At 50.7% G+C, this 8,513-nt stretch overlaps 1 protein-coding gene across 1 annotated transcript in view; it reads right to left on the bottom strand.

Moving 5' to 3' along the window:
• LOC127340526 (uncharacterized) overlaps window positions 1-323 on the bottom strand; it is a 2,296-nt gene extending 1,973 nt beyond the window's left edge. The window contains exon 1 of the mRNA XM_051366268.1: window positions 1-323. This exon is cut by the window's left edge and continues 58 nt beyond it. The gene's annotated coding sequence lies outside the window, so the exon portion shown is untranslated.
• Window positions 324-8,513: the final 8,190 nt, after the last annotated feature.

Here is an 8,513-nt window from a genome sequence, read left to right as displayed (position 1 = left end):
CTGCATGCACTTTCAGGTGGAGATTGCCGGCACGGAGGTGACGGGTAGTGAAAGGCTGTCGCCGCCGCGGGTGTTCGGAGTGGGAAGCCCCCGACGGTTCCGTTGAAGTGCAGTTACCGAGAGGAGCGAGCGACTTCCTGCACGACGCGGAGAGCTCGAGTGCGAGCAGGCGAACCGGCCGAGCTCCAAGGTGAGGAAGGTGATCCGGGGCGCGGTAGATGCGAAGGCGGAGCGCTGATTCGGCTGCGTGCCGGCGAGCGGCTATGCGTCCGGCGACCGGCGGCGGCGGGCCGGATAAGAAACTGAGGGTTGGAGGTGAGGAAGGGGCGGTGCGTCTGGCGAGGGAGTGACTGCTCAAGGCTGATTGTGCGGGGCAGTTCTGTAGTGTTAAGTTACCATAATACCCCTCGGGACGTTAATTTATAAATTAAATTAATTAGGCTAATCGGACGGCCAGAATTAATCAAAGTGGTAGTACTCGATAATACTGGGTAGTACTACCCAATCACCGGAAGTCCGGAACACAGCTCAAGAAAAAAAGGTCGTTCATGACCATACGAAACAGAAACGGTCCATGTTGAAAAGTTGTGTCCGAAGGGCATCCTTTTATCAAATAATTAGGTACAAAAAAAATGTTTGCAATAATCAAACCCATCGTATACAATTTATTAAACTATGTGTGTAGTAGCGACACATCACACACCTCACGGGTAAAGTTTATCGCATGTGATGTGTCATTTGAGCCGCGTGTGAATGCACTTTCTGTACTAAGTGCACAATACCATTTCCAAGAAGTTTTGTGATATCAATTCTGTGAGTTATTTTTAATCTTATTAATTACATGCTCCACGACTGAGCTTGATCATCTTAAATTAACTGGCATCATTAACTTCGTGGAGATGGCTAATTGGCGCTGAGATTCTTTACAAAATACTAGGAAAATTACCCATGCGTTGCATTGGGAAAGAACACCAACTTTTTGTCAAAGATTCGAAACTATTTTGTTAACGATGTCATTGGCATCTTTATCGTGTGACCCACGAGGTTGAAGGCAACTCTTTTTTTAGTTTTACATACGCAATTCTTAATAATGCAAAGAGATATGTGTTTTCACTAAGCCTTGATGAAATTTCCAACATTGATATTTCGGAAATAATTTGATGAAAAGCACAAACCAAAAATAGAAATTTCGAACAAAAGTGACCAAATTTTTCTCAATTTTTTTAGAAAGTAGAACCAAATTTACCGGAAATCACATTTTAGTGGAGAAAATTATATCATATCCATATAGAGGAACCACTGCATCTAAAATAAATATATATTTGAATTTAATCTAAAGTACAATATAAAAAAAGTTATTATCATATCTACCATGGTTTGGAATTACAATTTTGGAAATATTTCAGTCACTACTAAAATCAGTGATTTCGGTTTTCATTTTGGCCAACTTGCCGAAATTTTATCTCAAAATTCATTTAAATATTCAAAAAATTCAAAAATACTTTGATTATTTTGAATCAGTGTGTAGCACTGAAATGGTTGAATTATTTTTACCAAAATCTAATTATTTCGAGGTCTACTGAAATTCAATGAAATTTGATGAAATCTCACTAAAATGATATATCCATGGTAGCTACTCAGGCTAGGAACTCTACATCCGACCCATGTTCAATATAGTTAATAGTTAAGAGGCAGAAATCCTCCTTTTAAGAGTGCCTGGCATACACGGCTCTATCCACTTCCGCCGTAAACTACATCATGTAGTTTTGTTGCGAACTCCCTCTGACTTGTTCTTTTGTATACCGGAAATTGAGATTGAGCCAGGAAAATCTTGGACCGTATGGGTTCGTGGAGAATGAAGATGGCCTTTGGCGCAGGTCATCGCACCTTTAGTGAGATGATTCAGTTATCTGTCTGTGATGGATTTTGAGCTATCCCGCAATCCGTCCTGCGCGGTTCATGTATAGCAGAGGACGAGCCCAAGGTGCGACTGTGCTCTCGCGCGAGCTGCAGCCTGCAGGCCCTGCTCGCAGCCCGAATGTGTGCCTTGTTCCTCCTACAACCACTCCGGCTACCTTCTCTCTCGTGGCCATTGTCATCCCATCAAATCGAGCTCGTCCCTATTTTTGCATCCTACCTCCTCTCCAGAAGGGCGCTGCACGCAGCTGCTCGCCCACCTCCTTCTGTGTGGCCTCACCGGCGGCCGCCGCCTACTCCTCCACACGAGGCCGTGGATGGATCTGGGGAATGTTCCTGCAGGCAGTCCAAGATGCGGGACGACCAGAGCGGGGATAGGCCACCCGCAGTCTGCACCGGATCCGCGAGGAAGACGACGGAGGAGCCTCATACAGAGCTAAGACGATGGGTAGGGGGGGCCGGGGAAGTGCTCGCAGCTTTGGATGTGTCGGCCGACCCTGTGTGGGTCGGGCGGTCGAGGAATCGATCAGGGAAGGGATTCCTCGCGTGCTTGCGTTGGCCTGCTTTTCCTTTTTTTGCTAGACGGATCACGGATCGCTAAGGGGACGAAACGGTATTTAACTTGGCGGTGGCAGTGGGATGTAATTTTGACTAACTTTAGGGGTAATGAAAAACGGACGAACAAGAAGCCTTATTTTCTTTATTATTAGGTATAGATATAGATTATGCAAACATCTATCTGTTCGGTGTGGGAAGGGAGAGGAATAGTAAACAATGGTATGTAGACTGTACTCTACTGATTGACATTTAATATGCAGGTAGGGTGTCAAGGTGAGCTTCCGGTGGGATTTCACTTATATAGTGTATTTTTTCTTTTTTTAATTTAAATACTCCTGAACTACAAAATGCAAAATGCACTACAAGTGGGATTTAGGTGGGGTCCCACTTGACACCCTATATGCAGGCCCCTCTTAGAAGTATATATTGATTTTTTTTTTTGAAACGAGGCAAAAGACTTGCCATTTTCATTAATAGAGAAGAAGTACAGAATTTGGCCAGTTTATTAGCGGAAAACCGGCCGAAAACCGAAACAAGTGCCCCGTCGACTGTCATGGAGCACGACCGTCGCAGGGACACAGAGCCACCCTAGCAACCCACACAAGATACACAGGCCGCCGAAGCGAGAAGTCGTCGCGGTTAACCTTCAACGTCATCGTCATCACTCTTCAGCGACTCCGACTTCACGAAGAACCAACCACCAAGACCTCGCCGAAGTGGCACCGTGAAGCTCAAGCCGGCCATCGCCAAACAAGCGACTCCTCGTGAAGCAACAGGCAGCTCCGACTCTGATGACGAGCTCTGAAGAGGATAAGCGCAAGACCTGCGCCGAGGAAGATCATCGCCAGAGGGCCACCCTGCAGGTCATCGTACGCTGCACAAATGAAGACTCTCAACAAACCATAGCAGCTCCGACTCCACCGCAAGCGAAGCACAAGACGAAGAAGCTAGCTCGGACGCTCGCCGAAGCCAAGGTCTTGACGCTACCAAACCATCGCTCACCACCGCCATCGTTGCCACACAAGCCACCACACGGACCTCACACATCGCCGGCCACCCGCCGCGATGTTGTACGAGTCCAGCCTCAGGAAAGCACGCTGGGGAACAAAGTCTTCAAGACGACGCCCCCAAGAGGGAAGCGACGTGGATCGACGCCGTCGTCCAGCCCTGCACAACACGGCCTAGGCTTTCGCCCGAAAACTAAGCTCCGGGAGCGGAGGAGGTCGAAGGCTCCATGAAGCCCCCCAAGAGGATAGCGACAGCCGCAGCTGCCGCGCCATCAGCTTTCGCTCGGAGCAGCCGAACCTCCGCACTCCCACGTCGCCGAAGGAGATGAAGGAGACCCACAACGCCGCCGGCCTGCGAACCACTGGAACAAGCACCTCCCACGTGGAGACGACGCCACACCACGTAAGACCACCAACCTCACCGCCGGCAGGAACCGACGGGCCAGATCGAACCGAGCCCACCACGGTCAGATCTGGCACCTCGGGAAGCCGCCGTGACGAGCAACCAGCAGCAACCCGCCGACCACCACCCGCAGAGGAAGAAGCAGGGGAGAGGGGCTGCCACCCCGCCCACCCTCGCCGGACTGCAGCAGGGAGCCGCCGCCGTCGCCGCCACATCTGGGAGGAGCCGGAGCTCCGCCCGCCGCGCGCTGCTTCGGACCACCGGGCGTGCGGAGAGGGGCCGAGCAAGGCCGCTGCCACGCCGGCCGAGCTAGGCCGCCACCACGCCGGCGAGCCGCCGAGGCCGAGCCATCTCCCACCACCGCGGGCTCCCGCCGCAGGCCGAGGCCGTCGCGCGCGAGAGGAGCCCCGCCGCCGCCGTCCTCCAGCGTGGGCTTTGCCCGGTGGACTCCTCCGGCGGCGGAGGGAGGGAGCAGGGGTTGGGGGGGGGGGGGGGCGGCGGCGGCGCGCGCTAGGTTCCCCCGAGCCGCCCAGGGAGGACGACGCGGGGGTCGGGGGCAGTCTTATATATTGATTGTTATCGTACACATGTATTCGAGAATCTATATTAACTATGCATGTCGTCTATGAGCCAAAAATTGGCGTCCACAAATCTTTGCACTATTTAAATCATACGGTCAAATTTAGATGCTTAGTACCTTTTCAAACAATTATTAAAACAAGTGCCACCACGGACGCGGCGTACCGAAGCTTCCTAAGCTATTCTGACGTCGAGATTCTTTTTTTTTAAAGGCTTTTTTTTTTGAGAAACACAGTACAAACGCAGGCACTCACATACACGCGCATACACTCACCCCTATGAACGCACACACGCACACCCTACCCCTATGAGCACCTTCGGAAGACCGAGCCGGCGGATTGGATCTTGAAATTGACGAAGTCACCACAGGCGCCTCGCTGTCGACGGGAACGTCGCCTCCCACTGAAAGAATATTCCGCTTTTATGAGACACACAGATGTCAAACCTGGGGTTTGAACTCTGGTGGGCTGGGGGTACAACCACCCTCCTAACCACCCAACCTCAGGTTGGTTCTCGACGTCGAGATTCTTTGTAACCACGTGGTAGACAATAGAGAGTCAACCGTACATGAGGATCTTGTACCGGACACGGTGGCCTGGCCGCGCAGTATGAAGTGTCGCCGTATAAAACTTGGGGTTTGCCTATGTCTCAGGTGACTGAGATTTTCTTAAGTCTCAGTCACCTCAGAAATGTGCAACTGCAGTTCTTTGAAATTAGTTGCACTTTTCTTGTAGAAATATGCAATTGCACTTTTCAGCCAGAAATGTGTAACTCGTGTACATTTTTTGGGGTGACTGAGACATAAGAAATTCTCACCTGAGACTTAGCAAAACCGTAAAACTTGCAGCTCACATGAGATCCCGCGGACGATCTGGATAGTTTTCTTGATTAACTTGAAAATTTTCGCGATTAACTTAAACTATTAAGTAGAAAACTAACAACCACAATACCATTTTCAAGGAGTTTCCTGATATCAATCCAAGAAGATTAATTATTTTTAATATGATTAATTACATGCTCAACGGCAGAGCTTGACCATCTTACTTAACTGGTGTGGAGATGCTCATGTGACCACGTGGTAGCTAATAGAGAGTCAACTATATACAGTAGAAGCTTGTAGCGTCGGTGTATGAAACTTGCAGCCAACGTGAGATCCCGGACGATCTGGATGCGCATGTGATCACGTGGTACACTATATATAGAAATGTCAACCGTACATAGGAGGAACGCAAACCCTAGCTTGCACCGATACGGCAGCGCCTGGCGCGCGTCTCTCTATATAAGTGCACCTTGATAGCTCAACATGGTATGGTATATTCATTGTCCGCCACTAGCTAGCCCACCATATTTACTCGACGCAGCTCGATCGATCGGAGGACGATCGAGGGAGCATGGCTACCAGCATCCGCGTGAAGCGCGCTGTGCATCCTCATCATGGTTGCTGCCGCCGTCGCCGGCACCGGCAACGGTGAGCTGTGCAATTTCAGGTTCTATGTGCACACACCACGCAAATGGGGAGCAGGCACGGACGGGACCGTGACATTCGGCGCCTACGACAAGAACGGCGCCGGCTGGACGCATTCGTATCCTGGCAAAGGTAAAACGTTCGATCAGGGCAACGATGTCATCATCACCGTCGCCGACAAGGAGTGCATGGACCCTTGCCGCCTCACCCTCTCAATTGACGCAGCCAGGACTGCGGGGTCCGCCTGGTATCCTGATAAGATTACCGTCGACGTGAGCAGCCCCGGCATTGGCGAGTTCTTGGGAATCACAGTCGTCAGAGACTACCAGTACTTTTATGTGCGCGACTGGGTGTACGATGGCAAACCTGCCATCGAACGCCGTAACGGCGCCTGTGCGTAAGAGCATCTCCACTCGTCCCCCCCACGAGGCCCCCGGCGAGCGTTTTTTCCATCCGGACGGCGTAATTCGGCCCAGTCGTGCCCCCGGTTCCTCGTTTTCGTCCGGATTTGGGCCTAAATCCATCCGGCGATCCCACGCCATCCCCGGCCCCCCGGGGAGCGCTCGGGGACTCCGGACGAAACGAAAGCGCGCGTGGCCCCAGCTTGTCGGCGACAATGGCCTCCGATCTACGGCAAAACCCTCGTCTTCCCGATCTACGGCAAAACCCTCGTCTTCCCGATCTACGGCAATACCCTCGTCGAACGAAAGCTTTGAACTCTCAAGTGGTGCAACATAGATAGATTATATATATATTTCGAATATAATTCGAATAAACATAAAAATTACATATAAAAACTACTTCTTCTTCTTCTTAGAAGGCCCCGCCTCATCGTCGTCGCGGCGACGCTTCCGGCTCGTCACCTCCTCGTCGGAGGAAGTTGAGTCCTCCTCGTCGTCGTCCTCATCAGCCTCTTCGTCCTCCTCCTCCTGCTCGTCCTCCTGCTCCTGCTCCTGCTCCTCTTCCTCGGCCTCTTCCTCGGCCTGCTCCACGGCCTCTTCGTCCTCCTCCTCGTCGTCCCACTCGTCCTCGCTGGCCGGCGGGGGGGAATCGTCGCTGCTGGACGATGCAGCTGGATCCCACCAATGGCGCCATCCAGGCGGCTTCCCCTCGCTGTCGGTGTCCGATGGCCAAGAGATATCGCTCATGGTTGACGGAGATGGTTGACGGAGGATGGTGACGAGAGAACAGATGAATGGCGTCGCCCGTCGAAAACCGTATATGTAGGTCTCTCGACGAAAGAGAGCGGCGGTTGCTCTTCCGCGGAGTTCGTGCTCCATTACGGCGGTACTCGCATCGAGGCCACTTCGACCGTTCCCGACGACTCGTTTCGGCTCTCCAGTCCACCTCGCGACGGTTCAATGCGTCGAGGGAACTCCGACGATTGCCCTTCCCGGTGACTGCGCCGTCGCTATGCACGCGGTGGGTGCGCGTCCATGGGCTCGCGGCTGGAAAAATGGGCCTCCCCAGGCCAAAAACTACATCCATCCGGCGCTAAATTTCGCCGGATTTGGGCGTGGGGAGCCCAAACGAGTGGGGATGCTCTAACGCGCGCTGTAACGGCTGGGTTTCTTTTTCGGTATCATCGCTTCGTCTAATCTGAAGTAAAGTGCGTCGGTTTACATACCGTCGCTGTTATTTGCGCTTCATGTTCCTAGCAGCATTTAAAATGCTGCATTTTGTTTCCTTTAAGATCCAGTGCGTCCGTTAGCACTGAAAGATGAATAAAAAGTTACTTTTGTTTGTTTTTCTTCGCATCCCTATTACCATTTTAAATAACGACGCCGACTCATTTGCACGCCTGCCCATCTTTGTTTGCAGCCTCGAAACATACACGTTTAATCCAGCAAGTACTCCAAAAGGAATAATAATACAACTCGGTCTATGATTACAACGATAATTAACAAATCTGGAAATTTGCTGTAAACCCTCTACAGTAGGTACGTGCATAATCCAACAAACTCATTTCTTACATAATCTTAACACGCATCGACTTTGCCTCTGGTTGCATAAGAAGGAACTTTTTTGAATAGATACATGACATGAAATTGTGGCATTGCAGTACAAATTCCCCATCCTCTTCAAGCTGGCCTACGGAAGAAAAAAAATTAACTGTCAAAGATGGTCTTATCAATGGCACGTGGATGAAAGGATTGCATCGCATCAATTCTTCTGAGCTTATTGAGAGCTTCGCCTCTCTTTTTTTTTCTAGGGTGATGGGGGGGGGGGGGGGGGGGGGGCAAACCCCACCATTTGGGGGGGGGGAATCCCCACCATTTGTTGCATTCCATCGAAAGTAGCCTGGCAGGCTCATATTCTTACAACGGATTAGGAATATACGGGGGTTTACATAGGAGTAGAGAACAAACATGAGGAAAAGAGGTACAAGTTAGCGCCAAGAACTACTCTACGATAGAAACAAGTCTACAAGAGATAACAATTCTTCGCCTCTCTATGGCTTATTGACAGCTTTGTCTCCATATGGCACTCCATGCAATCGGTGAACCTCTCGTCCGATAGGCAACCAAAGGTACACAATGGAAATTAAAAGTTTGGTTGAAAATCAATCAATCAATTTTGTAAT

The sequence above is a fragment of the Lolium perenne genome, chromosome 3 (assembly GCF_019359855.2).
Source record: "Lolium perenne isolate Kyuss_39 chromosome 3, Kyuss_2.0, whole genome shotgun sequence".
NCBI lineage: Eukaryota > Viridiplantae > Streptophyta > Magnoliopsida > Poales > Poaceae > Lolium > Lolium perenne.
The sequence above is the reverse complement of the archived record's forward strand: the minus strand, read 5'-3'. Positions and strand labels throughout refer to the sequence as shown.